This window comes from Rhinolophus sinicus, linkage group LG01, assembly GCF_036562045.2.
Source record: "Rhinolophus sinicus isolate RSC01 linkage group LG01, ASM3656204v1, whole genome shotgun sequence".
Taxonomy (NCBI): Eukaryota; Metazoa; Chordata; class Mammalia; order Chiroptera; family Rhinolophidae; genus Rhinolophus; species Rhinolophus sinicus.
Genome location: NC_133751.1, coordinates 55,144,931 through 55,158,605, shown reverse-complemented (window position 1 = coordinate 55,158,605; position 13,675 = coordinate 55,144,931).

Here is a 13,675-nt window from a genome sequence, read left to right as displayed (position 1 = left end):
CCTGCTGGGAAATGCAGAGCTGAAATCTTTTAAGTATCACTCCTGGCACAGAGTCAAAGAAGGAGGCCACAGTCTCTCCTTGCGAGAGCAGTCACCATGGAACACCCAGCGGTAGAGGACAGACCATATGTTATGTTAGTAAAAAATCACGGAGATGTTGTAGGAACACAAGCTTACCTTCACTACCCCTAACCTATGCCTGAAATGTACATCTCCTCCAGTCCAAATGCCATCCCTGAAAGAGGAGGAGAGAAGAATAGAATCTTCAATTGACAACATTTTAACCTGTGACTTGACAAATTACTGGAGTGGACTGGATAATTGGCCTGCTGTAATATAGGCTGTGCAATGGGAAGTGAGATCAAAATCAGTTGTAGAAGTAAAGCTCACCTGAGTCCTTTGGATTGTAGCAATGGTAAAATTTAAGATGCTAAAATTTATTTTCCTAAGAACACAATTGGTTATCAAGATAAAGTAAAATAGTTGGCACTTTTAGGGGAAATGAGATATTCTATATGGGGGATTAGAAGAACTGTCAAGAGAATTATAAGAAAGTTTATTAAAATGTTTGCCATTTTTAGAGAAATAGATTCAAAAAAAGGAAAAGCTTTGATGAAACACAAAGGGAACAGGATCTGGGACTGTTTATCATTGAAAAAGTTATATACTGGAAGATTCTTAAGGGCTGATTCTAGAAAAGCAAATTCCCAAAAATTCCAGGACAATATTAATGCAAATTAATCCTGGATTTCAGTGGAAGAAAAGAAGGTATTGGCTTTAGAATGGAGAAGAAAAAAAGATGAAATACGAATGGACTGTAGAATCTTGAAATGCCCAAGTCTACAATTAGCTTAATTTACACCGTTTTTAAGTAACATAATTCTGTTACAACACAATTTGTGTGCTTCAGTTGACTCACTAGCAACTCATGAAATGGCATAAAGGTGTTCCATGAACCCAGGCAAAGGATATTTGCTGGGGGATAATTATTGATGCAAGATAGGGAATTCTCAATGGCAAAGCAAATACCTTCTGTTAAATGCTTCTCAGGCTCATGTTTTATTGAGTATCATCATTTCATCTTCTGTTACCAGAGAAACATTAGGCTTCAACCATATTTTCAGTGGACTATAAATAGTGAAACAATAATTATTTGAAAATAATTTTACCTCTGGATTTAATAAGTAGAGACTATTCCTCAACAATATAGTGGAAGAACTATAATTTAACAGCTTCTCTTTTCAAAAATTGTCAAATAGTCTAGAGGCTTTGCCTAGAAATAAATGATAAAGATTTATTCAAGGGTCTTAGAGTCTGCACACTTGGGAACACACTAGGCAAAACCCCAGAAATGTTCCAAAGGAGAAAGAAAAGTTAAGAGTACTTACAGTAAAAAGCACATTCTTGAGAATAATCAGTCCTGCATTCTCAGCCCTAGGATTAGTCCAGGATGGTTATCAGTCAGATGTCAGGCAGTCTGGATGATAGATGCCAGGTGGTCTAGAGGTGGGTACCAGGAGGTCTGGTCACATCAAGTGGTCTGGATAGTGGATGTCAGGTAGCCTGGCTACATGAGTCCTTTAGGGGGAAAGCACAGGGATATCTGGAGGTCTGGTGTGTGTCCAGACGTCTATCCAGGTATTGATACAGGACTGGGAAGTTCAAAAAGTTTAAGTTCCCAGACTAGTTGGAATAACTTTCCTGACTTTCCTCATAAGTTTCCTCATGCCTCAACTTTCATAATGTTAATCATTTTAGCAGCTTGGTTAAAGGGACTCCTTGTCATATATTCCCTAGCTTCACGCTTTCCTCAAAGTCCTAATTCCAAAATTGAATTCACTGCTTATTTTTAATTGTTGTCTTCAATATTGTTTTTCTCTTTGCTTCAATATATTTTGTTTTCTGAAAACTGAGGAATGGGCTAAAATGAAACAAATATTATCTCAAATGAACTTTACTTCAGGCATTTCTAGCAAGTTAATGTCATCAGGTACTAAAAGTGAAATTTACAAAATACTGTAAGAAAATTTCAGTCCTTATTGCCTTTCTTTCATTAGAAGGTAAAAGCCAGTTCCTCAGGTACTATTTTTTTATCCCAAATTTACTTTTCTGGACAAAGATGAAAAGCCTTTGGTTTGGGCATATGTGAACAAGTTTCCAGCCATTGTATAGAAACTTACAAAGTACTGAAGACATATTTCACACCTTAGTACTCTGAGTAGCACACTCCCTGTCAAAGTATGCTCAAAATCCTAGGCATGGTGAAAAACAATAATACTAAATTATCTTAATCACCAACCCTTTCAGATGTATTTCATGAGTGTTTGAAAAATTAAAATCACAAAGAATTTTTTAAAGAAGAACATCTTTGATGTTTATGCTTGTTTCCAAAGCTTAACATATGGTGAGGTTGCTAAATCAGTGCTTTATTATTGCAAGCAGTAATAACAAATGGAAAATGAGGTCCAAAGAAAACTCAAAACAGAATGAATCATTGGTAAATGAAAAGGCTTTCACTGGTTACTTAATATCTTGGCAAATGGAGCAGCTTCAGTTGTCTGCGATTCTCACTTCCTGTCACTTCTCCTTCCTTCCATTCTAATCTTTGCTTTTACCTCCTCTTTCGGAACAAATACAGCCGCTCCCGGAGACTGGACTTTCTGTCTCCCAGATTTCTTCCTTCTAATCTTTTTTTATTACCATATTAGTTTTCCCCAAACATACTTTCACTATTTTATTTAAAAACTATTCATTTAGATTACACAAAAAAAAACCTTATGATCCTTTATGCAACTGTCTCAAGCTAAACTTCACTTTAAATTAAGACCCCAGAGAGACGAGGTTAAAGACCACAACCGCCGTCAGCTAGTCCTTTCACTGACAAGTTGCAATGGCCCCTGTTATATGTTATATCTAGTGCTAAATTCTTCCTCTCATTCAAGTCTCTCTGCGTGCACTCACCCACCCTCATACCTTGAACTTTATTTCCCACGATCTCAACTCCTGTAACTGACATTCTTGCTTTTCTATACTGTAATCTCTCTAAACTTCCTCAAATACAATCAATAATAAATAATTGGAAGAGCATTTTCTGTTTATTAATATTATAAGATAACTTGAATTCAACTTCTATGCAATGCAGAATAGCTCATTCTCTTTCTAAATTTCAAATGACAACAAATAATGTCAAAAATATTCCCTTATTTTCAATGGAAACAACATACACTCACTATAATTTTCAATTGCAACTTTATATACTCTTTCCTTAGAGTCCAGGCAAATAATTTCTTACCAAACTGAATGCTATTAACTAGAAATATGTTGCATCTGTTGCCCTTTCTGTTCTATAACGTAGGAACCATGTATTTGGAAATGTCATGAGAACTAATTTGATTAACGTACTAAAGTTTATTGGAGAATACAAAGATGGCTAAGATACAGCTTCTGTCCTTCAAGAACATAAAATCAAATGGAGGAAAGTGATTCAAACACAAATATTAGTTAATATATAAATTAGAGGAGGAGAGAGTTGAAAAAGAGATTTATTTTGGCTGAAAAGAGCACTAAAAATTCTTAGAGGAAACAGGATTTGGATTGGCCTTAAAAGATTTTATAAGCCAAGGCAATCCCAGCAGAGATAAATTTGAGTGTACTCCTCAGTATCACATCATATTGTAACTATCATTTAAGTGTCTTTCTCCTTCACTCGAATAGTAGCCCCTCTGGGATTGGGATCATGGCTTACCTATTTTGCAACATGACAGAAAATTTTATACCTTATGAATTTTTCAGCAAAGGCCAGGTACATTGTTTTTGGTAAATATTTTTTTACTTAATCAATTGATGGCTATTAGATTCCTAAACTATTTTAATGCCATTTGACTCTTTACTCAGGAGTTGCTCAATGAAGTTTTGCTAACACTGTACAAAAAGAAAAAATGTTCAAAATATTATAAAAATACTTAAAATCTTATCTGTTATCTCTGTTATCTAAGTGATTCCCACATTTGTTCTGTGTATTTTAATGCAAGTTGAGTCACAGTTCATAAGTACTGTAGTGGGAACTGATACTATAAAACAGAGACTAACTAATACCTTGGAAGAATTGGACAATGTCTTTTTCAGGCCTGACCCATCTCATCTAGAGTTTTCTGCCCAGTGAGGAATCTCATTTATGCTGGTGGAGCTGTTGTGTGAGGAAACAGAAAGTGCTGTGTAAGCTGGTACTTCTTAGGAATCAGTGTAAGGTTAGGGTAGTGTTTGTGATGTTCCTTATAGCCCCAAATGAGGAAGTGTCCACATCCTATTTTGTCATGATCACTGCCATCTATATACGGATATATATATATATATATATATATATATATATATATATATATATATATATGGTTTCCCAAGGAGGGAACTAGATACAAAGGGCATTAGCAGATGGGAAACAAAACATTGCTTTCCTTATAGGTATGTGGGAGCTCAGTAACTCCCAATTCAGCTTCTCCTAAGTTGTGCTGGAGCACATGGTCTCGACTTGAGATAAGAATGGGGCTTCTAATTCTCCACCTTCACTCTAAATCCTGAGATTACTGTGGAGGAGAGATCTGCAAGGTGTGCCCTCACATAACATACCATACAGTTCCAGATCTCAAAGGATAAGAAAGAAAGAAAGAAACTTGGCTAGGCCTGTATTAACTATGCAGTCTGTTTACATCTACAGAAGGAGAAGAGAGTGTAATGGTTAGAGTTGCTAATCTTTAAGGAATATTGATAAATGTAGCACAATGAATATTCCGGATTCTGATGCATCGACTCTTTCTCCCTCAAGGGAGCATGGGAGGAGGAAACTATGGTATTCATTCCCTCTACAGTACCTATCACATTCGTGTGCTTGAAAGCATTTTCAATTATAATTGCCTTCCATGGTATGCATTTTAATTTATTCATTTATTTGTTCATTCATTCAGCAAATATTTCTCATGTATTTTTACGTGATAGGCACTCTAGTAGACAATGGACACACAATGTGAATATGAGGTCAGACAATTAAGTTTGCGAACTCATCGTAGACAAGGTACTACATACCCTCATTGCTGAATATTACTGTAGTCACCTTCAAAGCACTCCCCTTGGGAAGCTATGCACTGATGCCAGTGCCTAGTCCACCCTTCAAAGCAATTTTGGAACTCTTTTTCTATAATGGCCATCAGAGCTGTCATCGCATTACCCTTGATGTCCTAAATGTCATCAAAATGTCTTTCTTTCTTTCAATATTTCCTTTATATTTGGGTAAAGAAAGAAGTCATTGGGGGCCAGATCAGGTGAGTAGGGAGGGTGTTCCAATACAGTTATTTCTTTACTGGCTAGAAAGTCCCTCACAGACAGTGCCATGTGAGCTGGTGCATTATCGTGATGCAAGAGACATGAATTGTTGGTGAAAGTTCAGGTAGTCTAACTTTTTCATGCAGTCTTTTCAGCACTTCCAAATAGTAAACTTGGTTAACTGTGTGTCCAGTTGGTACAAATTCATAATGAATAATCCCTCTGATATCAAAAAAGGTTAGCAATATCAGCGCAACAAGTTCGTGAACTTAATTGTCAGACTTCATAAGACAATCAAAATCATTGACTTAATGACATTTGCAGTCTAATGAGGAATAAAGAGATGTAGACAGGAAATAACAACGCAATGTAAAAGTGCTATGCTAGAGGAAGTACAAGGTGGCAGGGGAAAAAAGAATAGAAGTGACTAGTGCAGAATTGATGACAGTAACTGTGGCCAGGAAAACTTCAAAGTGGAAGTAATAGCCAAACTGACACTTGAAGGACAATTCAGAGTTAGTCAAGCGTAGGGGAAATCAGTTGCTTTGTCTGATTGGCATCCATTCCTCAATCTTTGGGTACAGCACCCTGATTTCCCTTTGGGCAATGACTTCCCCCAGTTCCCATCTGTGTGGTTTGGATAAGGTGGATATCAATACCACACTAGTTTAGGTTCAGTCCATTAGAGCATTTCATCCCTCTGGTCCTCATGATTGGTTCAATTACTTGCATGTTACCTAAGTGAGGCCAGTGAGACTGATTCCAAAAGCATATGTTGAAAACCATGGATAAGAGGCCCTCTGACACACTGGAATTGCTAAGCTAGCAGAATGTAAAGCTTGAGCTTTGCAAAGTTAGGCACCATAACACATCACATCTGAGACTAGAAAGCAGGGGCAAGGGTGGGGGCACACGCATATTACCTCCACCTGTCATTCGTTATTAGGAAAGCATAAAGCTTTCTCAGAATCCCACTGTAGATTTTCTTTTGGTTTTACTGGCCAGAACCTGGTCACATGGTCAAACCTACTTGCAAGGCATGCTGGGAAACCAAGGAATAGGATTTTCCGAACTAGCTTACCCTAATCATGGTCCATAGCCTAGTACTGGGCAGATTGCTATACTCTCCAAAAAACAGACAGGCAGAAACAAACAAAAAGCCTGAGTTCTATTAGTAAGGAAGGAGGGTGAAAGGAATATTGAACTAATTGTAGTGACCATGGTGTTTGAAGACATTTTAGATTCATGGTCTATGTACTAGTTTGCTATGGCTGCCATAACACAATGCCACAACTGCGCAGCTTAAACAACAGAAATTATTTTCACATCTCTTGAGGCTTGGAAATCTGAGATCAAGGTGTCTTCAGGTTTGGTTTCTTCCGAGGTTTCGTCCTTGGTTTGCAGAGGGACAGCTTCCTGCTGTGTTCTCACATGGCCTTTCCTCTGGGTGCTCATGTCCGTGGTGTCTCTGTGTGTCCCCATTTCCTCTTCTTATAAGGATACTCATCAGATTGGATTACAGCCCACCCTAATGGCCTCATTTTACCATAATCATCTCTTACAGGCCTATCTCCAAATACAGTCACATTCTGAGGTACTGGGGGTTAGGGCTTCGACATATGAATTTGGAGGAAATGCAATTTAGCCCATAACCGTCTACATCAATTTAATCCTAGAAAGTTTATAAAATGTATGTCTATTAGCAGTGGGGGAAAAACACTCTCTGTCACTACATCTTTAAAATATTATGTTGGTTTTTTTTTTTTAAATCACTTTAAATTTATCAGAAAAAAAGACATTCAGTGTTGTGGTGATTTGCATTCCTTTGATTAGCAGTGAAGGTGAACATTTTCAGGTGTATTTTTCTCATGTGATTTAATCTTTTATTATGCCAGATGTCTCTCAGCCTCATCCTGATTCCAGACATGGCAGTTCCAGGCAGGTGGCTTGCCTGGCACTCAGTGCCTGCTGTGCTCCTGCCCCAAGGGCTTCTCTGAGTTTGGAGCGGGGTGTGGGCAGGACTGCACTATGCAAACAGGCCTGCTTAGCTCTGAAGTGCTGGGGAGTTCGCAGCCCTGGGACAACTTTCAACCAATGGGATAGGGAAGATAATGAGTAAATGCTGCTCTCCAGCCATCCTTGTGGGGTAATTCTGAGCCTTCTCTGTACATCCCAGTGGGATTGAACCTCAGTCGCCTGTAGTGGTGGCCAACAAAACCACACACCATTGTATTGACTTGTCCTCTTCCCCTATTTCAATCTCTTCAGTTTATCACTTCTGCCCTCTGCCTTCACCAAATAAACCACTTGCACAAAAGTTCTCTTTTAGCCTCCACTTTCAGAGGCCAAGGCATCTATAAGCTGTTTGTGGGGACAGAACCCCAGAGAGCAGTTTCCAGGCTCTCGGCCTCACGCTAAAAGGTGCTGGCTCAGGTAGTAAATAGCCATCAACTGTGACTGGATGGCCATCAGCTGTGGCTAGTTGGCCGTCAGCTGTAACCAGTGAGCCATTGGCCACTAATATAACTGCTGTGGCTACGCTAGCAGCAAATGGGGGCTAGCAAGAAGATGGTGGCTGAGCTAGCAAGAGCGGATTGCAGAGAGGCTGATGCCGCCAGCGAGAATATAGTGATATGACTCCCCCATCTATGGCTCCGTGGGTGTTCCTTTTTGGCCTCACCATATCCTGCGTTCTTATGTGGGGAGCGGGAGCACAGACCCCGCAGGCCGCCCCACAGGACACACGGCACAGCAAGCAGGGTCTCCCGCACGACACCGTTCTTTGGTAGCACTTTTGGTTTTGTTCTTTTTTTTTATGTATTCCATGCATATTTTATATGTCAAGAATATTAACCTTTGGGACAATGTCAACAGAGCTGTGAAGGGAAAACGTTACATCCACTCAGCTCTATGCCATACCAAGTTATACTTGAGGTCAAGAGCAAATATTCTTCCATTTGCCTTAATACTTCAGAAATTGCAGAGCTTAGCAGTGTCCGTTTCATCTTACTCTTTCCATCATAGTTTTTAACTTGAAAATCATATTTATACCTCCATACAATTCTACTTGATATCAGGTGTTTCCCTTTTTTAGGGCTGCTTGTTTTAGTTTGAAGAGATAAAGCACCCTTTTGAATTGTGTTGAGAACATGAATAAAATAGTTTCTAAATGTGTCTGTTTCTTCCAGTTCATCTGTTTTAGATGGAGAGCAACTCTCATTCTTCTGTGTGGTCCATTTCCTTTAAATGACAGCTTTAATTTTTCCCAGGTTCTGTGCTGTTAGTGATGTTTTCCCTCCATAACAAAGAAGTTTTATGCTTTTCGCAAATTAGCTTATATCCCAGGAAGAGCAGAGGGTGTGTTCTGCAAAATATGCTGGGCTCTTGCATAAACCTTTAGGAACCGACAGGTTCAAATACATTCAGAGATCCCTGGGGCCATCTTCTGATGTGACTGTCAATGTTGAGGTGGGAAGTCCAAAGCCATTTTACACTGAATTCAAACAGAGCAGGCCAAGAAGAGGAACAGCTTATACATCAGGAGAGCAGGAAGACAGATAGGAAAGTGAAGCCTGCAGAATTCCCAAGCCTGCCAGTATCCAGCTACAGATACACTGAATATGATTCCTGTGGCAAAAGGAATGGCTTAATACCTGGAGGTAGGACTGGATATAGAGGAAATGGTAAGTACTTTAGATTGATTTATTACCCCTACTTATCAAGGGAAGAATCAACATTATTTTACCCTCCTAGATGATCTTTGTTTAAAACTCAGTCTAGTCAATTTCATTTGGAAATAATTAGCAAACATCTGGTGTTCTATAGCTATTTCCTTCCCCGTGATATGGATTCTTCTCACTTGGGTGAGCAAATGGCATTTTCCTAAAGTGACTGCTCCTTTTCTGAGGAGGATTTCTGTAAGCAGGAAACCACAGTCAGACTGGGTGCTGTTTCTTCTGTAGTTTCTTCTATCTTATTCATTTATAGCTCCAGTAATAAAGCTATACGTTCATTACACCATTTTAACTGCCACTGATCATGATAATCACGAGTGTGATTCTGCAAATGTGTTAAATCCTGTTAAGGGTGCAACAAAGAGGCAATCCATCTTCTATTCATGTTGTCACTCCTTTTTTATAATTTTAACTCCCCTCCTTGATAAACACCTAGAAGTTAGTGTTTTGAGCTGAGCAGGGGGTACTGAATCACAGATCCCAGAGTTATCTGAAAAAGAGCATGTTTACAATATAAAAAGGCTTACAGGAAGTCCAACTGAACAATTGATTTGAAGAATCTAAGCAAATAAGCATTGCGGTAAGAAGTGATAAGGGACACCTGAGTGAGACAATGAGGACACCTGCTGGAGACCACACCTTGAGAGGTGTCCTGAGGTCCAGACTGCAGTCCCAGCTCCTACTTGCAGAGTCTTGGGGGCCCTAAACATGAGAGGGCACAGGAACATCAAGAGCTCCAATCTCACTCAGACATTCCTCTTCCTTCACGATCCCTTCCCTGCTTCTTTCCAAAAGCAGTTTACAACATAAAAAATAATTCAAAGTTCTCTTCTTTCCCCTCTCCCCCAAAATCCACATTTGGTATATTTCTGCCAGTAAAATCTTTTAGCGTTTGGCAGGTCATCTTCTAGTACAACGCTGATCGCTTGTTCAGCATAGGGAAAGCTAGGAGACCAGAATGACCAGGTCTAGAGGGAAAATGGAGGGTTGTTTAGTGATCATCAAGCTTGATGTGGTGTACCCAAACTCCCAGCACCCCATGAACTGACCCCAAATCCTGGGGCCCCAGCAATGAGCCCTGACATCGATGGATTTCCCGAATTTCAACACTCTCTACTCTCTGTATGACTCTTATTGTTGGCTTTCCTACAGGACAAGGAATCTATTTAGGTTTTCACTTGTTAGCCTGCCTGGTACTCCAGATTTCATTTGCTAGGCCTGATTCTTTGCCTGAGTCCTTTAAATAAGTGTTTAAATAAATGTTATTGTTAGTTAAAGACAATTAGATGTACTGCTTTGGAGTTTTTAACCATGGTCTAGATTAATGAGCCAAGACAACTACTCTGCTTTTTCAATGTGCTAGAACATAGTGCAACAGATCAGTAGGTGTGTAACTGTGTCTGCAATTGCTTCTTACTCATATAAAATGTTGTTTAGTTGAAACTCAACCTTTAATTTGAATAAAACAAAAATCTGGTCTAAGGTCCGATAAGATGATTGGTCCCAATTTTGTGGATTTAGAAAGATTTCTCTTTCTAAAAGGGAGGAGGATAGCTCATATATTATGATAATATTCTTAGTGCTTGTATTAACCCACTTAAGCCTCACAGCAATTTAGTCAGGTATTGTTATTGTTAGACTATAAAACTCTAACCAGTACTATTGCTGGTTAAGAAACTGAGACATAGAGCTAGGGATTCGTAGTCATGATCTGAACCGAGATACTCAGACTCTACTACACTCTTCTATTTTTCACAATGATGACAATGTGGTCTTTAGTATTTCAATAGTACAGTTTTTAAGCATAGTGTGAAAGACTATTTTCTAATTGTAATTTTAACTTTATTTATTTTTTTCATTAACTAGAAACTAATTTTACTCACCCAAGTCATTCCAAATAAAAATTACACACAGTCATGGAATAATCTTGAAACGTTGTAAGAGATTCAACACCTGGCTATTTGTTAACATAATTTGAATCAGTGTCAGTGTTCTCTTGGCGGTAAAGAAACATATAACCCATCCTACACCAAGGGTAATGGGCATGGGAGGTAAGGAAGGAGAAGCCAAAGAATCTGAGGCTATTTGCTTAAGAAATTGTTTCATCTAAGAAAAGAGAGCATCATGATTATTTTAAAAGGACCATGAATCCATACTATAATGACCAGAAACTTGCCATCTAAAATTAGGCACAGATCATCCTTATAAGTAGACACCTTCAAAATCATCTACCCATCATGTGATACCAAGGATAGTTAGCACAATACAAAAGACACAATGGTCTCTCAGCTCCCTTCTTCTCTAAATTTTATTATTTTTAATCAGACTTTTTCACAGCTTATCTATACAATATCTGCAGCCCAAAACAGCAAAGAAAGGCAAATATCCAAGAGGTTGTTTTCATTGTTAGTTGAGGTAATATCTAGCCTACAAAATATCTAAACTGCAAAATAACATTATTGATCAAAAAAAGATCAAGCTGACTTACCACCATAAAATTTAATAGACATAGCTTTGACTGCATTAGAACTTACTTGAGATATACAAATGACTCTTATGGACTCATTCAAGCCTCAAATCACCATTAGAGTTAGGAATAATCTCCAGCTCATAAGTAAAGAATGGGAGAAACAGAAAGCCAAGGGTCTCTTCCAGAGTCACACAGTATTGTGCGTGCAAATCTAGCAAACTTGACATTATACATAGTACCTATGATTAGACATGCATAATTAAAAAAAGAACAAACTCCTTTGTGATACTAGTGGAGGGCATCAAAAAAATAAATAAATAAACAATACTCTAGCATAAAGCTTATTTCAAAATTAGCACAACAGAATTGAAAGAATCATGTCATTAATTTCTGTTGCTAACACTCTTTATCCCCCATAAGAACATGAAAAAAAATCTTAAGCCTTTAGAAATCTATATCAGTAAGGCAGGTTTTTGTTCTGTCTATCTATCTATCTATCTATCTATCTATCTATCTATCTATCTATCTATCTATCTATCTACCTACCTACCTACCTATCGTCTATCTGTCTTCCTTTTACATATTGTCAATATAAACGTTTAATTTAATTTTAAGGTATACTGAACATTGCATATAGAATTATATATAAATGAATGGTGCCCATGTTTGAACCTATTGAATACTGAGGTGCTTTGTGCATGGAGTGTGTTTTACAAAAACATTTGCCAATGGGTTTGATTCAATGGGAGCCATACTCTGTCAAAAGTTATACTCATATTATTTATTAAAGAAAAAAAATTTCACTTGCTAAAAACATAGACAACAGCTCTCTATTTTTCAATATACCTAGATTACTATTACCCGGGATTCTCATTATGTTGACTGCCTTCCTATACATGAAATGCACATTATAATTGAAAATTCACAGGGCAAATAAATATTGGTTGTCATGTTTACATGTGGGAGATAAAAGATTTACAATTTGGTTAAAAAAGGAAGATAGATATGGAAATAACTTCACTAATAGAAATGGAAATTCCCCAACCTAACTGATTTTTCTTTTATTCTATCACCAGACTGGAGTGGCTTGTCCAATCTGCCTGAAGTTGGAGCTTTGTCTGTATCAGTTATAAACTCACAGTTGGGTTAATGAGATACTTTAACTTCAATTGAAAATCACCAGAAACCAAATAAAAAGTATTAAAGAACAGGAGTCAGCTTCTTTCTTTATATTTATATATTTTTATATGTGTATCCTCTTCCTGTTTGCTTGTTTGTCATTTTAATTAGACTTACTTAAATTTCTTTCAGTTTCCATATATTTGAACTAAATATTTAGTTCTTGAGAAAAATATTAAGTGGTGTCAACATCAGCCACCACATGGTCACATTGTTAACTGTTACTTGGAACCTAAAAGATTCCAGAATATATCACGTCATGGAAAGTGAAACCATAACCTATAGGTCTGGGGTGGTTTTTAGTTGGCGAGACATACAATTGTGAGTCTCCCAATAGCTCGCGTGATTGATTCTAACTCACTAAATTGTAGGGTTAAGGGTTTAATTTTTGTGTGTGTCAGAAATAATTGTAGTTGAGGGAAATATTGTTTTTTCTTTAATTACTCATAACAATGATATCCTTTTGGAGAAACTGGGACTCTTTAAGCACACAAAAATCCATTGCAATCACAGGACCATCATACCTAAATTTGAACCTGGAAACTGATGCTCATAGCTTTTTGACTTTTCACTAAAAGACTTTTTCTTTATGGAGAAGACATCCACGAATCATTTCTCAAACATATCCATTGAGAGAGAGATTATGAAGATGGCATTTAAAAAACCAAGTACAGTATAACTATCCATAATAGTGGATTCTACATTGTCAGCCTTGGCAATCCAATGTCACACAAAGGAGATTATTCATCTCAGTACTCCCCACAAAACTTAGCATAATGCTTTGTGCATAGTAGATTTCTAATAAATATCTGCTTGTGCATTGAATCTATAAGTTAACACTCTCAATCCTGCCAGTGCCTGTACTGCTGTCCAGACAGACTTAGGTAAGAGTAACATCTACTTGTCAGAAACATTTATTCACACAGTTGCTTTTATACTGCTACCCTTGAAAATATAGGAGGTTGGATTTGTTGTCATT